The sequence below is a fragment of the Dromaius novaehollandiae genome, chromosome Z (assembly GCF_036370855.1).
Source record: "Dromaius novaehollandiae isolate bDroNov1 chromosome Z, bDroNov1.hap1, whole genome shotgun sequence".
Classification (NCBI taxonomy): domain Eukaryota; kingdom Metazoa; phylum Chordata; class Aves; order Casuariiformes; family Dromaiidae; genus Dromaius; species Dromaius novaehollandiae.
In genome coordinates this window covers 15,809,098-15,828,450 of record NC_088132.1, presented here as the reverse complement: position 1 = coordinate 15,828,450, position 19,353 = coordinate 15,809,098, and the positions used below count along the sequence as shown (strand labels likewise).

Here is a 19,353-nt window from a genome sequence, read left to right as displayed (position 1 = left end):
GCACAGGATTGCGTTTCTGGGCTTTCCTGATGTCAGCTGAGATGCCAAGCTCTGCTCCTCCAAACAGGCCATCCCTTCTCCCAAAGCGCCTTGCCGAAGTCTCAGTGCTCTCTGGGGGAAGCCAGGCTGCACAGCTGTCTCCCCGACAGACAGACTGTCTCTGCCACTCAGAAAGTACTTGAGTATGTGGTAATGTCACAGAACAATTAAGGGTACTTAAGTGAATCTCTACGGTTAAAAACGAGCTTAAGCATTTTTCTGGGCTGGCGCCTTAGTCATTACGGGATGGTAATACACAGAAGGAATAGTGCCTGCCATGCAAGCACTGGTGAGGGAGCTGCTAAGTGCCTGGCACTGGCTGATTTGCTTTCAGTGAATGCAGAAGGTTGGTAAAAGACTCAGCTGGCCAGTCACATATTGCTAGGCTAGATGATCTGGTCCGATCTTATTAAATAGCTTGGATAATGACCTGGTATAAGGGGTAAAAAGCCGATTAATTAATCCTTCTGTTAATAAACAGGGAGGTGCTGCAAGCACCCATGGGAGTAAATTGTACAAAGGAAGGTTAATCATATTAAGAGGAAATGACCTGAAATTAAAGTTAGAAATGACAAGTCAGTGCTTCCTGAGCAAAAAAAAAACAAAAGCAAATGTGCCCCTGGGGAGGGAGGGAGGTGTGAAGGTATGCTGGTGTCCTGACTATACTCACTCAAATGGGGTGTGGGTTTCCTGCTTGGGAAGAAGTAACATTGGCAGAGTCCTAGGTGTGAGAGAAGAGAGCAAAATGAAGAACAGTTTGCAGTGCAGCAATGATGCAATAAAAGCCTGTGTGTGTTTTGGTTCATCCATGTGTTTTGGTTCCAGCAAGGCTTTGGGTTCCCTCTGGCCGGAATGAGATAATCTTCCTTCCATTCCTCTGTGTGTGCTGGTATATGAAATAAGTAACTTATGGCAAGGTGATTTCAAAATGGAATGAGAAATGTCTAGAGGGCTGGACATGTGGATCTCTGAAGTGGCAGATATAAAAGGAAAGATAAATATAGCCAGGAATTCTGCAGGGGAAAATAGGACATGGTCATGCCGCTAAGGATTGCACTGCACACAGGCACAACCTAGAAAGTCAGATCCTATTGGGAACCTTAATGCTAGCATTTCCCATCTAACCAGAGCATGATTTTGCAACCTAAATGTTCTTCAAGTACAAGGAGCTCCTGATTTCCCCCCTCACTGGTCAACAAAAGCCATGGAAAAATAGTTGCATAGAAATACAACGTCTGAGCACTCTCAAGAGAGCAACCACTGAGTGTGGCTCCAGGGAGCTATAAAAAAATAGGACTGAAAATAAGCAGAGCAGATTTCCCAGATACAGCACAGCATATGTGCTTTCTAAGAGACGTGTGGGCTAGACTCCCTCAGAAAATCCTGGACATCATCAGCTTGGTTAGTGTAAAACTCGATATGTTAAAGCATGATAAAAACTCTGTATTGTAAGGTCAGCAGGGCTCACTCCAGCAGGTTTCTCATGTCTCAATCGTCAAGAAGCTACTGGTATTTCTTGAGTTTTTCCAGTAATGAAAAGATGTTGTAAAAGCAATGAAGAATAGGAATGCAGACAGTTTGCCTGGGGATACATGACTCAGGTTACACTAAGCACTGCCACTTCAGGAAGCATCATGCATTTAAACACAGATGATTAGAAGTAGGAGCCATGTGCCTCCACCTACATTTCCAAGGAAACCCATCACTGGGGAAAAGGGTGATAGAGATAAAAGCTAAACAGCGAAAGTGAAGGTGCAGGTTTACTAACAGCGCTCCTGCCTCAGACTCCCAGTCTGACCTAAAAGAGGCTCAGGTCCTCATTGCATCTGAGAAGTGGTCAGGCTTGGGGGTTTCCCTCAGCCCTGTTCTCATGACTGTTTCATTTAGACCCAAAATGAGATGCAAATATTCCCCATGATCAAGTGTTCAGAGTTAGACAATGGCCTTTCTCTGGAGTTTAATGAACTTCAAATCAAGTTGAGGATAAGGATCTATCTGAGGCATTAGTGGGCTAGAACAGGAAATAACAGCACGTATGAACAGTCAAAGGACTACAAAGAGAGCAACTGGATTTTCCACACTGTCCAACACCCAAAAAATTTCCATCAGGCTTGGGTGTCACTCACTTAAGAAAATCTCTGTCACAGAGAATAAGGAGACCTTCGTTGCTGATGTTCCGTGACTGCAGAATAGTACTGCTGTTTGGGACTGAAATGGGCCATGAATCCTCAGCACATGAGCTATTTTTAAACCTCTCTTGTGCACACACATATGTGCAGAGGCACACTATCTGCTGTGCATGAGTAAACAGCATCTGCAGTCATCCCGGGCTCTGCTGCTCCCAGCTGCGTACTGAGGCATAAATACAGCTGAGGGCTGAAGGGGCCGAGTTCAGACCAGCTGCCCATGGTAAAAGTAACTTCCCTTTACTTAAAAACAGCGGAAGCCTGTCTCACAGACACTGCATGAGAGTTAGTTATTTCCCAGTTGTGCAGCTCTGGCGGGGCAGTTTGGCACCCGCAGGGCTGCGGAGGCACAAAGTCAGACTTGCTCCTGGCAGTGCCCTGGGCTCCCTGCTGGGACACCAGCCAGGCCTGCGGCAGGGGCACCGCCGCGCTGCACCACAGTTGTGTGCAGCAGCAATACCAAATGCAGTGTCTGGGCTGCTTCAGAGGATCCGGCTCTGTGTGAATAGATGGTGCCTCTCACGCACCATAGTGTTTGCAGGCAACAACTATCCCCCGGGAAAGGCAGTCTTGAGCCTAAAGCTGGTACAACTTCATCCTGGAGTGTTCACCCTGTGGGGACGAAGGCAAGCAGGACACCATGGCAGAGACCTTGAAGGGTAAAAGCCACAAGCCCTCCCAGAGTGTCAAAGCTTCTTTCCCTCTGCATACTCCCTGGGAGTTGCATTTTCCCATATCTCTTGAATTAGTAGACGCTTGTCAAGATAAAATGTGGGCTCAGCCTCCAGAAGCAATGCCATGTCCTGTGTGACGTCCTATCATGACTACGGAATTCCTTGGTCTCACCACACCTGAAGGCACAGCCAATTCCAGGGGTAGCAATTCACGGCATTTATCCAGGGATGCCACCAGCTCCTGGTCCACCACCATACTCTACCCAGATGTGGTGGGTGGATGGGCTAGATGCTGCTGCCACTCTCCTATTATTATCCACACAAATGCACTACTGCGGTTTGGTTGGTTTGATGTTCTTCTGTTGCCAGCACTAAGCGTGGATGGAGCTCACCGCAGTACCAGATCACTGCACGCAGTATTATGGGTCAGATCCTCAGTAGATGGGCCTAAGCTTGGCCTAGTTGCAGACCTCAGCCATATATAATTAATTTCCATAGCAACCCTTGCAGGTAGTGATGTTATCTACAAAGATAGGGAAACCAAAGCACAGACACTGCATAATCAGCCCAGCCATGCACTGGAGATAGGGAGATGCAGTACAGTCCGGGCTAGAGCTGGGACTTTCTGACTCCTTTCTCAGGCAGTACTGCTGCCTGGGGATGACTTCCTAATAGTGTCACAGGGTAGGATGAGCTGCTAAAAGCCTAAGCCTCAGCTCCCCTGGTACCTCATTATCTGCCTTGTTAGTGATGGGTGCAACCATTATAATTCAAGGGCAAGGTCCCACTGCTAGACAGGGAAGGAAGGAAACTTGGCCTAAACTTTGAGACTGATGGGGTGAGAGATGCCCTCTCCTTACACCCACTAGCTGCTGAGGCTCTCGGAGATGAGACGGTGTGTGTGAGGATGCAGGCCAAAAGTCCCAACATGTCACCACTGCCAGGATACTGCAAAGCACGCCACGGAGGAACGTAGGAAACTTTTGAAGAACCAGATACCAAATCATGTAGATGTCACCATGAGCATGGAAGCAGCAAATAGCTGACGGGGGGGGGGGGGGGGGGGGAGGGTTGCGGTGCGGGGGGGTGTTACAAAGAGGCTTTGACTTAGCTGTAATAGGCAAAAATTGTAGCCCTATGATGCAGTGAGTCTGGGATTTTGGCTTTACTGTCCTCTTTTCTCAAGTCCATGCAGGGCCTCTCCTGGTGCAGCTCTGTTCATGCTGCAGAGCTCTACTGATTCACAGGTAGTCAGTGCTGTCTTTGGGTTGTTTGGTCCTTGCAAAGATCTTTTAGGAAGTCACAGGATTTCAGGCTCCCTCCTGCTAGTTAGTCACTGTATCTGCAACAGCGTCTGCCAGACCGGTTTGTGAGATTGATGCAACCAGACTGGAAGTATTACAACTGAGTGTCCACCACTGAGGCAGACGCCTATTGGGGGTGGGGGGGAAAGAAAAAAAAAGGAAGCCAGCTCTCTTCAGAAGTTTGTTTAGTCATGTTCGTGTTCCAGTTTGTCTGGAAAGATCGAGGTCAGATCAAGCCTATTTCCTCTGCTTCAAAGCAGGTATGGCCACAGAAAAGGCTGCTCAGACAGCACAGCCCTCACTCCAGACCTGAAACAGTAACCAGGGCTGAGAAAGGCTTTTTAACCGTTACCATTTCCTATAGCCATATAGCTGTGTATCAGTCTACTGGAAATTCAGGTAGTCAGTGCTTTGCCTATTAGATTCCTTTTTCACCTTGGATAAATACGCCACTCATTTTAGGTGTCCAAAGCAAGGAGTCAGCTGCCTGACTTCAGTTCGTCTGGCCTCTGTTAGTAGAAACAGACTGTTTTCCCTGCCTTCCTCAAGTTTCATCCCCTTTTTTCATCCCTATTTTTCTTCTTGTTAGCAAATAGCAGAGGTCAAATCTTACAGGAGTAGCTGCTGCTGCTGGTGTCCACCATCGTGACAGGGTCTCCATAGGAAGCAGCCCTCTGGGTGCCAGCACCGTGGGATGCATCTTCCTGCCACCCCAGGCGTGGACGCCGCCCTCTTCCCGGGTCACCTCTTCCCCCTCCCCAGTGGCCAAGGGGCCGGTGGTGCAAGGTGGGAGCTGCGCGACCACAGTGCCCTTTGGTGGCTGTTTGGATGACGCCTGGGTGTGATCTTTGTGTTGGTGCAAGCGAGGCTGGGATTTAACCTCACTGGTGAAGCTGGAGGAGGGAGGGAGCGGTCCAGTGCCAGACAGGGGTTCACTGAGGGCCATGCATGTCCCTACCCACCGCTGACCTGGCGATGTGCAGGGGCACACCGCTGCTCGCATGGTTCACCTCCCTCCCCAGGACAGACGAGAGAGCACAGTTATTGCTCACAGGCTGCTGCCATGTATTTTGGACGGTAAAGCTGTGGAAAAACTTAGTCCAGCTCCTGACCAAGGACAGCTGTCCAGGGGACCTCCTCTGCCCACCTTGCTTACCACCACCCAGGATGAGAGACAGTTCAGCTGCGCTGCTGCTCCCTGCCCGTGGTGGTTTTTGGTGCAGGGCAGTCATACCCCAAACCTCAGACTTGCAAGAGGGCAGCCTGCTCCTGAGCGAGCCCCTGCTGGTGCAGAGGGGCCCTGCTGGTGCTGCCTAACGGGAAGTTCCTCTGCCTTCACCCGAAAGCAGTGTTTGCATTTAGCTGCGGTTTACAAACTGGTTCCCATGGGAGCTGCTTGGCTGGAGTTGCACTTGCTTGCATCAGCCCGCAGGTGTGAGCCGGTCACCTGCACGGGCACCAGCAAAGGGGAGTCCCTGGAGCAACCCAGGCTGCACAAATATCCCCTACCTGCAGGGCCAGCAGCTGCCCCCTGGGAGGCCAAATGGGGACACAGAGGAGGAGCTGGGTCCTCTCTGGGCCGAGGTTGCTGGATGGATTTGCTTGGTAAAGAAGACTTTCAAGGGCCCTATCCTGATCTCTCAGGGAGTTTGTCTCTGGCCTCACTGCAAATGGTCTCACATTCAATTGCTTCTTTATTTCCTAGAATAGGTTGATCTTCAACCACCTTCTCCCTCCAGCGCCCTTCCTTCAAACATCTTCCAGGACAAATAAGTGGACAGAGTGCCTGCTTTTCTGCTATGAAAAAATACAAGTGCATACTGGACCAGCTTGGCCAGACAAGTTCCCTACCAACCCTATGACATTTTGGCCAGTAGATGATGAGGTCTGACTGATTTGTCCAGAAAAAATCCACCCATGAGCTGGTCATATTGATATAGGACTGCTGCCTTCAGTTCCACAGCTGGACAGCGTGCAAACAGCGACTCTCCTGGGGGCCAAAATATGCTGTCTGCTCCCCTCCAGCCTTTGCAGCAGCCCCTTCCTCATCCTGATTCTTTAGTCCTTCTGTACCTAAATTGCCACTGCAATAGAGGACCACAGACCAGAGGCACAGGTTAGCTTTCTCTATGCTGCATGTGGCTGCAGCAGTACAGGGAAATACCACCTCTGTGTTACAAGACAAACACGCTGCAGCAACAAGGCAGCCTGAAGCTCCCATGTCCCACCGCACAACCAGCCTCTCCAGACCGGAGCAGCTGCCCATCAGCCGGGTGCCATCAGTCCCTCAGCTCCAGAGAGTCATGTCCGAGGCAGCCGTGTCCTCACCGCCTGGCTGCTTTTGCAGGCACGTCTCCCTGGGGAGCGCAGCTGCTGCGTGCAAGCCAGAGGCTCCAGCCTACCCGTGTGCAGGCGGGCAGCGGTGACACAGACTAGTTTGTTCTTTAAAACATGAAATTACTGTGTTGTCACCCTTCCAGCTTGTTTTTAATAACTAAATTTCATTGTCATTCCATTTGTCCTTGTTTCTGTAACATTTCGTGTAGTGTTTTTTTCCCTTCCCCTTTTCCTGCTTCTTGCTCTTCTTTCCCCATAAGATGCAGGAACTATGTCCAGCTGGAGCTTTTCTATATCAGCAGCTGTGGGTGCCTATTAAGCACTTTAGCAGCTCCTATTCAGTGCAGTAATGCAGCCCAACAAGCTGGGCCAGGACTCAGGTGGCTCCTGACAACTCTGGTACAGGCTGGCAAAGTCCAGGCTGCTCCACCACCCTTCCTCCCCCGCCGGCTTCGATAAGGATGTGCCTTATTGACCTGCCTTTGCCAGACACCCACGCACAGACCCATGGTGGAGGTAGAGGGCTGTCGTGCCCATGTATGCATGCGTCCTGCTCCGTCCCCCGTCCCTGTGATGCCCACCCACCCCAGCACCTCCTTTGCGTGGGGGAAAAGCCCAGCTGCCCCTCTTGTCTGCCGGCAGCAGGGCAGCAGCTGGAGGGTACGTCCCAAGTCGTGCTCCCAGTCTGTGGCCCCATCCCTCCTGCCTTCCCAGCCACAGGCGGCAGCTTTTGGGTCCCACTGCTGTACCCAGATCGCACAAGCCTGGTTGGGACAGCTAGTCCAGTCCTTAATAACAATTACTTATATTTACTTAAAAGCACTTTTCCACTTCAATCCTGTATTTTTTTCTCCAGTACCCCAGAGGCTTTTATGCTTAAAAGCCGAGGGCCTTAGTGCCCTGGCGCAGCACAGCTCTGCAGTTCAGCAAACAGCAGAGCAGGAAAGCAGGGAGCACTTCTTCTGACTTGCTTTTTTTCTTTTTCAGCTCCCAGAATAAGGTAACATAAAGAGCAGCTTGAATCTGGAGGCAGCAAAAACAGCTCCCATGCTGTCTGTTGAAATTGTATTAATGGAAAAGCATCTGGGTAGGGAACGACTCACAGCCTGCGGAGAGGTGGGAGGTCTCTGGCAGAAGTGGCATGGATGGGGGACATTTTCTACATGGCTGAGGAGAGACTGTAAAGAGCCCTGCTCACCCGATGGCACACGTGGACAGCACACTTACACAGGTAGCATGCACTCCGGGCATACGGGGCTGGCTCGTTTCATCCGCCAGAGTCAGCGCCTCCTTTCCGGGGCCAGTGGGAAAAGCCTCCGAACACACCTTCTCCCCCCACCGCTTTGGTCCCTGCCAGGAGGAGGAAGGCCTTGGGCTCCCACATCTTCCTGGCATCTCACTGCAACGTTACACACCCTGCCTCTACTTTAATGGTGAGCAAAATCTGCTTCCAGAGTGATATGAGAAACAGTGACTCAGGGAGTCACAAAATGTCCTTAGGAGAGCCTGGGAGGTCCCTCAGAGTATCGCACTTTCCCTTCCCGAGGCAGAACTGGCTGCAGCTGGACTGTGCCCGTGGTGTCCATCCAACCCCAGGTGCACATCCTCAGCCAGGCAGCCTGTCCCAGCGCTCCAATGTCCCTGCTGTAGGTATGAAAAAAAGCCTTCCTAACCACAGACTTTTTCATTGCAATGCAAGCACGGCACTTCTTGAGATGGCTGATCTGCCCTTCGCACAGAAGCTGCCTTGGGCCCTGACCTGAAAGTATGCGCAGGGTGGAGAATATAAGGATGAAATGTGATATGTTTGCTCTTTACTGGGCATCTGCTCATAGTCCCTGTGGCATTTTTGTTGCTGTTTGTTTTATTTATAGAGGAAAGGAAGGAAAAGAAAGAACTAGGTGGAGAGAAGAGTAGCATCCCTGCTCTTCCCTGCTCCTCAGGGCTCATCCCAGAGCACAGGGAGCAGGGAAAGTCTAGGGTGCCCCAAGCCACCTCTCTGGGGTGGGATGGGCCAGCACCCTAGCACCCAAGACCTCAACATTGCTAAGGGGTAGGAGAGGATGGTCCTGTCCACGTGCTGATGGCATCAGCAGTACCTACAACACGGATGAGGGCAGTGGAGGTAAGATACCATCTGTGGCTGTGGCGAGGATACTGGGCTTCCTGACCAGTGTGGGCTGAGCCAGAGCAGTCGGTCCTATGGTCTGTCCACCAGGGATGTGGGGAAGAGATAGTCAGCCCTTCACATGCTTCAAGGTGCTTTTTGTATTTTCCCTTTTCAAGGCCAAACACTCCTAATCAGCACCCTCGTCCGCTCAGGCCTCACTGTCCAGATCACCAAGCCTTCTCCGCTCTCTCCTCTGAGCTGTCTCCAGCTGGTACAAGCCTGTCCCCAGCTTCGGTGTCCCAAACCGAATGCATTGCTGCCACAGACGCCCTTCCCACACAGAGCAGAGTGGAATAATGAGGTCGCGTCACAAGGGCTAGGCTTCTGTTTAGGAGAGTTATTTACCTTGTTTTGCTAAATTATGGTATTGCTTGCTCACATTCAGCTTACGATGCACTGCAAATCTTAACAATCCTTCTCTGAAGAAGAGATACCATTTTTTTCATATACTGTACTAATGAGGGGGATTTTTTTCTTTTGCTTTTTTTTAAATTTCAGGAATAGGTTGGCATCCATCAGAAGGGAAAGAAACTTCCAAGACACTATGCAGGGATGTACAAACACATGTTTATGCTTGTCCTTTTCCAGCATAACCTCTTTTATTTTCCAAATCACTTTTCCAGTTTGTCAAGATCATTTTGAGTTCTACTCCTGTCCTCCAGGGCACGACTCCCAGCTTCATGTCATCTCCCAGCTTCACATCATCTGCCCAGGTCAAAAGCACATGCCACAGTCCAGCATCCAGGTCGTTAATAAAAATAGCGACTGGAACCAGACTGAGGAAAAAAAAAAAAACTCCTAAGCCTTGCTTGAAGCATCTCTTTAACATGACCATAAACCATTGACACTGGATACAATCACCCAACAAAATCCGCACCCACCTTCTGGTCATGTCATTTAAGCCACACTTTGGAGCATCTCACAGTGGACATGTCAAAAGCCTGGCAATGTCACACTATATCGCATGTACTGCTCCTTCCATATCAGCAGCACCTGTTACCTTGTCACAGGAGAAAATTGAGCTGGTTTCGTACGGTCTGTTCTTGGCAAATCTATCTTGATTGTTGTGCAGGTGCTATGATTGCATTTTTCAAGTCTTTCAGTACATTGTCTGCCTCAAGTTCTGAGACTGATTGAACCAATTCTTACAGTGTTCGACGATGAGCTTAACAGGCTATGACAATTTGTAAACATCTAACAGCTCTTCTTTTCTGCTTCTTGGCTGAGATGTTCCTTGACATTGTTGTTTATTATAATGCCTTGCTAAACAATGCAGCCTTCACCTCTGAACGAAGACTAATGCAAATACAGCATTAACAAGTTTGGCCTTTCCAGTATCAACAGTTGGTACCTTTCTTTCTGCTTTGAGTCTCACAGGAAGGCTGCAGCTGTATTCAATGGGGACAGTATTGGATCTGCTTGGGCTGTGAGATTGAAATTATGCGTGACTTATTAAAAAAAAGAAAGAAAGAAAGAAACAGAAAAAGCTTTCCAATGAAAGCATGCAGCAAACGATTTGCTTTTCTTCTCTAGCAGTGCTATTTCCAAGGTGCTCTCTGAATAACTTATGAGTCTGTAGTGCAGGCAACAGTTCCATTCCAGGATATATTTTTGTCTAATAGAAATGATGGTAAGGACTTTAGCCATGTTTTACTGTTGGTTCAAGTGACATCCCATAAAATGATTGGAAACTGTGTTTCTAATGGGTCACAATAAAACTTGTCTTTTCTTGCCATTGGCATGATCCCCTAAATAGCACAGGAAGCACAAAATAAAGTTTTTGGTCTGCCCAAGCCATTGTACAATGAAATAACCTCAAAAGAGTAATCCCACTTGCCCGTTCGTATTACATTTTGCTATAGAAAGCTTGTGAAATTTGTTTGTATATAGGCGCAAACCGTAAACTCCAGACACGTTACAGTTGCATCTTCCCCACGTTTCCATCCATCTGCCTCCCACCCGATAAAATAGCCCCCTGCAAACACAGTAGTGTAGTGGGAAGTTCAGCTGCTTGGTTCATTTATGTAAGTGGTTCATCTTTCATCTTACATTGACAATACTGTAAGAATAGGATACTGGGAAATGCAGGCCTTAATCTTACTCTACCAACAAAGTGTGTTTAAGAAGAGGCTGCAATTCACAGCTGCTCCTCTGTTCCATGATTGTAATGCAAATATTTTTTCCCCCAGTCGATTTGCAAATATGGTCTTTGTTAGCAGTTCTGCACTGGTGCTCACAAAATTACCAACACAAGCAAGGTCAGACCATAACCACTCTACAGCCAAATTTTTGGAGAAGAAGATGTTGTCACTGCATAGTCTAGAAATACTCTGCAAAATGCTAGTAACAGCCCACACGGGATGTGAAAGGCAAGCTCAGTGGATTACTCTGCTATTTATAAGACATGTTAAAGCATTTTGAATGCACGGTACCATCAAAATGCATGATACTTCCCTGGGAAGGATAGGTAAGACATATGCGTAATTGCCTTTTTGCAGGCTAATGCCACTGCTATATTTAACCAACTCTTCCCTAGGCAGAGGGAAAGGAAAGTTTCATATATTCTTCAGCCTTTCAGCCTGTGAAGTAATATCCTCCATTTTTCCCTGAATATGCTTTAATTTGCTAAGGAACAAGAGTTGCCCCTAGCTGTGTGTGCTGACTGAGAGACCACTGGTGGCCACCTTCAATTCCCAACTTGGACCTCCTTAAAGAGAACCTGGTTTTCCAAGAGTGCTGCTCCTCAGCTGCCTGGAAAAGAGATTTCTCTCTAATGCCTTGAAACGAGCTTCTAGAAATGGAGAAATCACTGACCTGCTGTTCCTGGTGTCACTGTCACCGCTGTCACACCTGTGACCGCTGTAATAGTCCCTGCTGATTGAAATATATTTAATTAATTCCTCTCTTCCTTATTCCAGCCAATATGTTTTTATTTTCTTACCGGCAGGTGCTGTGACAAGGTGCATGGAAAGGAGCCAGTGGTGGGGCCAGGGCCAGCGAGGTTGTGCCGTCTCCATCCCTGGAGGTTTTGAACCCGCTCAGCCTCCCTCCTCAGGGGCCAAAGGAGGACGGTCTTTCCCCACCTGACGGCAACGCTGTGTCACAGCTTCTCTGATGAGCGACTGCAGAGTACTTTGTCCTGGCACAGGAGAAATACCACGCCTGCAGGCTGGATCCTCTTTTTTAGCTTTCAGAAATACATTTATTATTTTTTGTAAAGCTTCCCCTTTTAAAAACAGGAAAGCAAGCTTCTTCCCAGAAGCATCTATTAGAGATATGTCTGCAAGCACTTTCCACGCCCATTGTACAAAAAGCAGCTGCAGGAGGAGAGTTCCCCTATATTGCCCATATGTCACAGATGTCCATCAGCGCTGAGGCCCCTTTTCCAAAGGGTTATAGTGTGATGCCTTGACTTATCCAATGAGTGTAATTAACCTAATCAATTTGTAGCAGATTTATTTAAAAAAAATTGAAATTTTTGTGGTTCTTGAGCTCTGGAAAACAACTGCCTGGGCAGGATGGCAACTGTTACAGCTCCGACAGACTTGGAAGAGGTACAACTATTTTAATAACTAAATTCATCTGTGCAAAATTGTCTGTTTCACTGTACTGCCATTGCACACCTGACTCTCGTTTTGCTTACAGGGTTGTCTCCACAGCACAGATACCAGAAAGTTTCTGTAAATTACCAAACCTAAGTTAAAGCTTCCTTTAGTGTTCTGCAACAGCCTGTGTATTTTGGGGGAGTACACTAAATACTGAAAATTATGTCTTGCTCCTTAGTATCAATTAGTACTTTTTTTGTTTGTTAACCTAAAGGCCTCAGTAATAGCAAAGAAAAAAATATCAGAGATCACCTTGGTCTATGTGTCACCATATAAAAACTAAAATACTTGGAAATACTCCAGAGGTTGTTTGCACTGGGGGAAGGTAGGAGACTGTAAAGGTCCATTTACCAACTCTGTCAGTTTATTTTCTCTAGTTGGTGTCACATGTAAGGTGAATAGAGATCAGCCTTTTATTGACAGATATTAGCCTTTCACACAGAAAAATCCATGGCTTTGAAAAATTTATGTTTATATTTCACAAGTCCTTTTTCATTGTCTTGTAGCAAGGTGATGTAGCAAGGGATGAAACCAGAAACCTGTCCAAGCATTAATAACCTCAGTAAAAAAAAAAAAAAGAAAGAAAAAAAAAAGAAAAAAAAAAGAAAAAAAAAAGAAAGAAAAAAAGTATCTCCAAAAAAGCTACACTTCCCAGTTTTAAAGACTGACAGACTTGGCAGTTCTGGTAAGTGTTTGAAGTGTTGGTATAAAACTTCATTCTCTCTATTTTCTTAAGCAGGCGTGGTTACCCTCCCTAAAAAATAACCAATAGCCTCCAAAGTGCTGGGATGCATCCTGATGAATGCAATGCTGGTCCATTTCAGGGGTCTTTGGTACTGTTCCTCCTTCCAGTGGAAAGTTTGTCAGTGCTCTTTATAAACATGAGTAATCTGTCAAAGCAGCAGAAGATCTGCTGGCTGCAAAATAGCTCTGTGTGTAAAACAGCCCTTAAAGTCCTTTTGAAGTATTCTGTTAACTGAGTTTCTGCCTTTGTTGAGAGTAACAAAGTGGTGAATAGGAGGTATTTAAAAAATAGCTCAGTGCCTCCTTTAAAAACTCTTTATTCCCATCAGGATGCATTTTTCAGCCACTTATGCTTCAGAAGAAACGATTTTAAAAGCTAGGGAAAATTCACCTCCTGCTTTTCCTGGGGCTCTGATATAAGAGCACTCATTGGGTGGACCATCAGCCCCTGCTAAGATCTACCTGCAACAGCTGTGGTATTTGGGGAACTGCCACACAGTCAAGCCAACCTGCCCTGCGCACCCGTCTTGGCACAAAAACTTTGTTTGTTCCAAAACTGGCTGAACCTCCCCTCCGATTGCCCAGCTGCTCTGCTCCGCGCAAAGCTTTGAACATCGTCTTAAAAAACAGCACTCGCCCTTCTGAAGCTGCCTCAGCCCCACTCACAGGCTGGCCCGTGGCCCTGGAAAGCAGCACCCCATCCGGGGGCACGTGCAGCTTTGGGGAGCCGTGGGTGCCCCGGGACTCCAGGCTCTGGGCATTCGCTTTCCCACGGCCCCACTTGCTGGAGGGGGCTGCAGGCAGGTCTGTATCGCAGGCACCGAGCGCAGGGCACGTTCAGAGAAATGCTCGTTTCATGAAAAACAGCCCTTTCCTGCATGGGACCTGAGCCTTAATACGCTGGTGCCCTTCACAGGGCGATGTGCACGGAGGGTTTTCCACCCACAGGACTCCTGAAGTATTCTTGTTACTGCTGAGATTTTCCACAGCCAGGTAATGCTGAAAAACAGAGTTTTGACTAATTTAATCAAGAAGCATGAGCTATAACCTCGCAGTGAACTGCGAGACTCATCAGAGGACCCTGCACATTTGGGACAACTGTTCAACACCAACAACAGGCACAAACTAGTCAGCGACACCACAGCAGAGACCATGCTGAAATCCAGCAGATGCTTCCAGAGCTTTCCCCAACTTCACTCCTGCTGATTCATGCCAAATGTTGAGTTTCACCTTTTCTTTCAGTTGCAAGCCCTGTTTGCCCAGTGGTCTGTTTGCTCAGCCCTACCCTGTTCTGATTTTGTAATATCATGCAAACAGTTGATTTTGCTTATTGATTTTTATAATGCATGGCACTTTCCCTCCTCATAGCAGGCGTAGGCTGGCCTTGCCTCCCTCCAAGCATCTTGGTAAGAGCCACAGCAACTTAAACATAAAATGCCAAAAATGTATTTAATTTCCACCATAAAAGTAGCTGGTTATCTCCAGCCAGACACCATTAATAGAGTAAACCACTTGCACCCTTCTTGGAAAGGATTTCTCTACTCAGGAAAACAATCTCCTTCACATACAGCACCCCTCCATGCCTGAACATGTTCCCCCTCTTCCTTAAGCTGGAAATCTTCTAACCTGGGATGTGGGAATCTGTCTCCAGCCCCCACTGCCACTTTCCAGCACCAGACTGAGTCCTGTTGCCCTTGGGAGCCTCAAGGCACCCACAGGTGGTTCTGCAGCTCTGCGCAGATAGTTCAGAAATGCTCCCGACTGACTCAGCACACCTGGAATGAAATACAGCAGACAACACCTCTTAGACCCACCAGGCTAAGAAAATGCAGAACACCTGCTGTGAAACCTTGCAAGGTAATTTCTAAGGCTGCTCCTCTAGTACAGCTGGTCTGCATGTTGCTTCACCTCTGCCACACAGTGACAACAAAACCTCTGCCAGCAAGGAAGTGGTGGAGTGTGACTAGTAAAATGCTGCCTGGGCCATGCCATCCTGCAGACAGTGCCTGAGGAGCTGCTGCAGCACTGGTCTCTGGGTTGGCCTGAAGCCGGTAAGAGCAAGCAGCGCAGCTGGCTCCAGCTTGCCTCCAGCCCAGCTGCTCCTCTGCCGAAAGTGGAAGGGATCACCTGCAAGGGCCAGGCCCTGGCCTCGGTCTCCTGAAGATCTCTTTGATCCTTAAGTCCACTGGGCACGAGACTGCCAGAGGCAATGAAAAGCCCTCCCCTCTACAGGCATCTTCTGCCTTCAGCATGTGGGAAGTTCCTTCATATGAAAAACAAGTTGAATTTAAAGAGAAAAAAAAGATAGACCTCAGGTATCATCAGCTATTGAGATGCTATTCCCAAAGGGCGTACTCCCTGTCAAAAAATCTGTGCAGAAAAGTTCACACAGAAGAGAGGGCTCATTTCTACAAGGAACGACAGCTAATTGTTCTCTAACTTTGGGGCACAGATTAAGCTGTACATTGGGGTTCACTCAGCCTGCCCTGTCCCCTGTCAGCAGCAGCACTAATGTCACCGGGAGAGTGGTGTACAGCCACCCCCAGGAGCACAACATTTAGGGTCTCTGTTTTGCAGCCAAAGCCACAGGTGCTGAGCTCTGCTTGTTAGATGGAGGCCCTCTTATGATTTGCTAACTTCTCTTGCTTTCTTGCCCCTTCCTGTTATTCAATTTTTGCTGTTATCACTACACAGCTTTCAGTCCCCGCTGTGAGGTGAATTTCAGCTGGGCCGTCACTTAAGAGCTTTCTGCCTACAGACCCAGGCTAACTATCCAGTACTAGATACCATTGCTTTAGGAGCATCAAGTCTTGGAGTCATGATTTAGATTTCACCTAAAGCCTTCAGTTTCACAGTCTTGCAGCAAGGGGAGAGCTGGCCATGATACAACTGCTAGAAGTAACCACTGCAGATAGCAGTGAGCCCTAATGTTGCACTTGGAAGGGACCCGATATAGCGATGCTGTCGTTTGTCTGCCTTGGACACCTCAGTGAAATGGAGAGGTCCCTATGCATGATCCACAGGTGCAGTTATAAAAAATACACCAGGGATCTAGCCTTTTACTGGATTAACTGCTTAAGCAGTAATAGCTAATCCAGTTAAGTAATTAAAGGATTATTTCTACAGCTGCCCTGTGATTGCATTAGCAGTTCCAAGAATCCACGGAAATTCCTGTTACCACAAGGCTGATCCTCTCCCTCCAGCCCCTGCAAGCACGGTCCCATCCTGACTGTGGTCTCTGCACTTCAGTGAAGCCCCATTAAATGATCAAGTGCTCAGCTGCTCCTGGCCATGGCTGCAGCAAGGTGTTCAGGTAGATGGTCCTCTGGTGTGACCCAGCACCACCATTTTTACACTGTCACATTTGGAGCTGCTACAGATTTTGAATCCTTCTTATGGCTTTTCCTGTTTTTCAGCATCTCCAGGAACTCTCTGAGATGGATAAGCCAGAAATAGATTTCTAGCAGATACATAACGTACCAGCTCTCCACTTGCCTCCAGTATTCCCCCCTTTAATATCCCTAGTGTCTGATGGCAGAGGAAGTGCCTTTTTCTTCCTCAAGAATACATCACAAGAGCCTCTTTCCAGGTACAAAAAAGAGTACTAACTGGGTACCTCCATCTTTCCTGAGTCAGTTAGCAACTTTGCCATTCTTAAGTTCTTTTCCATTTACAGCACCATCATTATTGGAAAACACTATCTTTAAAGATTCTTTTTTCTTATGCATATCCTACTCATCAGAGATTTTGTTCATGCATTTAGCAACTTTAACCAATGAGCAGACCTTCCTAAGATCATCTTTGTACTCATTCTTAGCAATCCCAGCTTCTCATTTGACACATACTGAATTTAGTTCATACATGCTGTTTTTCTCCTTTCACACTCAAAATGGATTTCTGGATGAGGAAGCCTTCCTACGCAGATGCGGGGTTAAAGGATATTTTGGAATCTACAAGGATCTTCCTATCCTTTCCCCAGTCAGACACATGTTTAGGTTTACATTTTTTCTCATGTAATTTGTCTCACAATTATTTTCCGTGTTAAAAAAAAGGTTTTTTGTGAAGTGCTACATATATTCTGTATTCACACAAACCAGATCCAGCTATGAACACTCGTATGAAGGCAATTTTTGGCTCAGTTCCTCTTCGGTCCCTCCCTGCTCTCGAACACAAGCTGCTCACCCTGCTCTCACAGCCCACGTGTCCCCTACCCGTGCCCACCTTGGGAGCCCACCGGTCACCAGCGGGTGAGCGGCACCCCATGAGGGGTTGTCCTGCCGGAGCTGGGGCACTGGGCAGGTTAGGAGGTAATAACGCCCCAGGATCACTCCCACGTGGGAGGGCTTGCTCGTGCGCGGCGGGGTGTCCCGTGCAGTGCTGGCAGGCACCCTGCAAAGCAGAGGCGCTGGGGCTTTTCAGGTCTCCCCAGCGCTCTTAGTGAGCTCCTCAAGCACCTTGTCCATGGGATGGATGGCTCCCAGCAGATCCTCCCCTGCTACACATCATCTTGGTCATCAATAAAGCATATTTTGTCTCACTTTTCGTAGCACTGAGGCCTCCGGCAGCTCTGGTGGAGGCTTCACACCACCCCCCGCCTCAGTCTGCACACAGGAGCAGAGCGTGGTGCTTCATCGCAGGGCACGGCGGCCCTGCCCGCAGCACTGGGAAAGTCACTCGGCCACCCCCAGCTCCTCCGCACTCTCCCATGTGGACCTTCCTCACCTGCTCGCCCGAGTGGGGCTCAGCCGTCTGGATCGTTACAGGGAGTAAATGCAACTCCCCTTTTACATATATATACATTCATCTTTACATATACACATGTATACATACGTATACACCTATACATATGTGTGTGTGTATACATATGCACACGTGCATACATTTAAACAATCAAACAGGGGTGGAAAAAGCTTAAGGGGCCCAACCCTTCTGAGCTATTAATTGTTCACATGCCTGTATATTGTTATTAATTAACACCCCAAATTTTGAGAACTAGTAGCCCCGCACCTCAGGTCAGACTGGGGTTATCCAGAGTACATCCTGCTGTTGTGTGAATAACTGCGTGCGACCTAGACAGGCTGATGCCAAAATCCTGAAGGCCCTGAGCCACCACCCCTTTTGTGGTTACAGGAATTCTGGAAAGGCCCATCCAAGAAACTGGGACTTCTGTCTGCCAAATCCTGAGCACATCTGTCTCCAATAACAGCTCCCAACAGATGAGCACAAACTGTATCCTGCAATTTGAGAGCCCTTTGCACAGTGCTTCCAGGAGCTGAAGTAAGAGGAGCGGTTATGGAATATGCTGTGGATGTACGTATGACTTTCTACTGTAAAGCCGTCAGAAAAAAAACAGGATCCTGCTCTGCCCTTGGCTGTAGTAAGTCCCCACCTTTAAAAGCCCAGCAGGGACTGTGAAGGGAAAACTGAGCCTGGTATTCTTCTGCACAGGCATCAGTCAACCTAACCTTTAAATATACAAAAGGGGGGAAGGGTCACACAACAAAAAGCAAAGCAGATTCTTTAAGCAACCAGATGCACGAGGTTGACTTCTTGGCCTCTGACTCAAGAGAGATTTCAGTGAAGTCAAAGCAATCTAAACGAGAACGAGGGAGAGAAAGATCATCCCCTTTTCCCTCCACCTCTGTACTTTCCTGTGGTCGACACAAGCTCCTCTTCTACCATCACATCTTATTTTACTGTCCCAGGCCTATGTTCTGGGTGGAGCATGACATAAAAAATGTTTGAATGATTTATAACTTACACAGCAGGAGAAGAGATGAGGCAAGTAATGAGCAATGTGATCTAGGTAACTGTAAAGTAAAGGAAGTAGGAATATCTCACTGCTGATTAGAAATGCCTTCTGTAGCTAAATGATGGGCAGCTGTGACTCTGTTAAAAAAACTCATAAAGTAAAAGGTCTCTAGCATTATAAAACAGCTGCACATGTAATTACAGCAGGGGAGCATTACATATGCCAGAAGTTACTTCTTACTTAGTGGAGGGTGCAGCAGGTCACAAAGGGCTCGAAACTAAACCCAGACACGACTGTTCACACGAGACTTGTTCTTTCCTCTTTTCATTAGTCAGATGCTTATATTTCTCTCCAGGATCTTACTCTGGCTGCAGTACAGCTGTCCTTGTGTCACATCCCCCCCCGCACTGGATTAACCTTGTGTGTACGTACACAGACATGCACAGAGGCACACCTACACACAAAGCATGCGCCGCTGGTACAAGGAGGCTGTGCGCCTGAAAAACTTGTGCCAGGCAGCACCTCCTCTCCCTGCATAAAAT

At 47.9% G+C, this 19,353-nt stretch overlaps 1 long non-coding RNA gene across 1 annotated transcript; it reads right to left on the bottom strand.

Annotated features, from left to right (window-relative positions):
- Positions 1–9,259: 9,259 nt before the first annotated feature.
- Positions 9,260–12,857, bottom strand: LOC112984914 (uncharacterized). The gene is made up of 2 exons (XR_003259612.2): positions 11,525–12,857; positions 9,260–9,486 (listed from the first exon to the last, which is right to left on the bottom strand). It is a non-coding gene; the product is annotated as an uncharacterized LOC112984914 (long non-coding RNA).
- Positions 12,858–19,353: the final 6,496 nt, after the last annotated feature.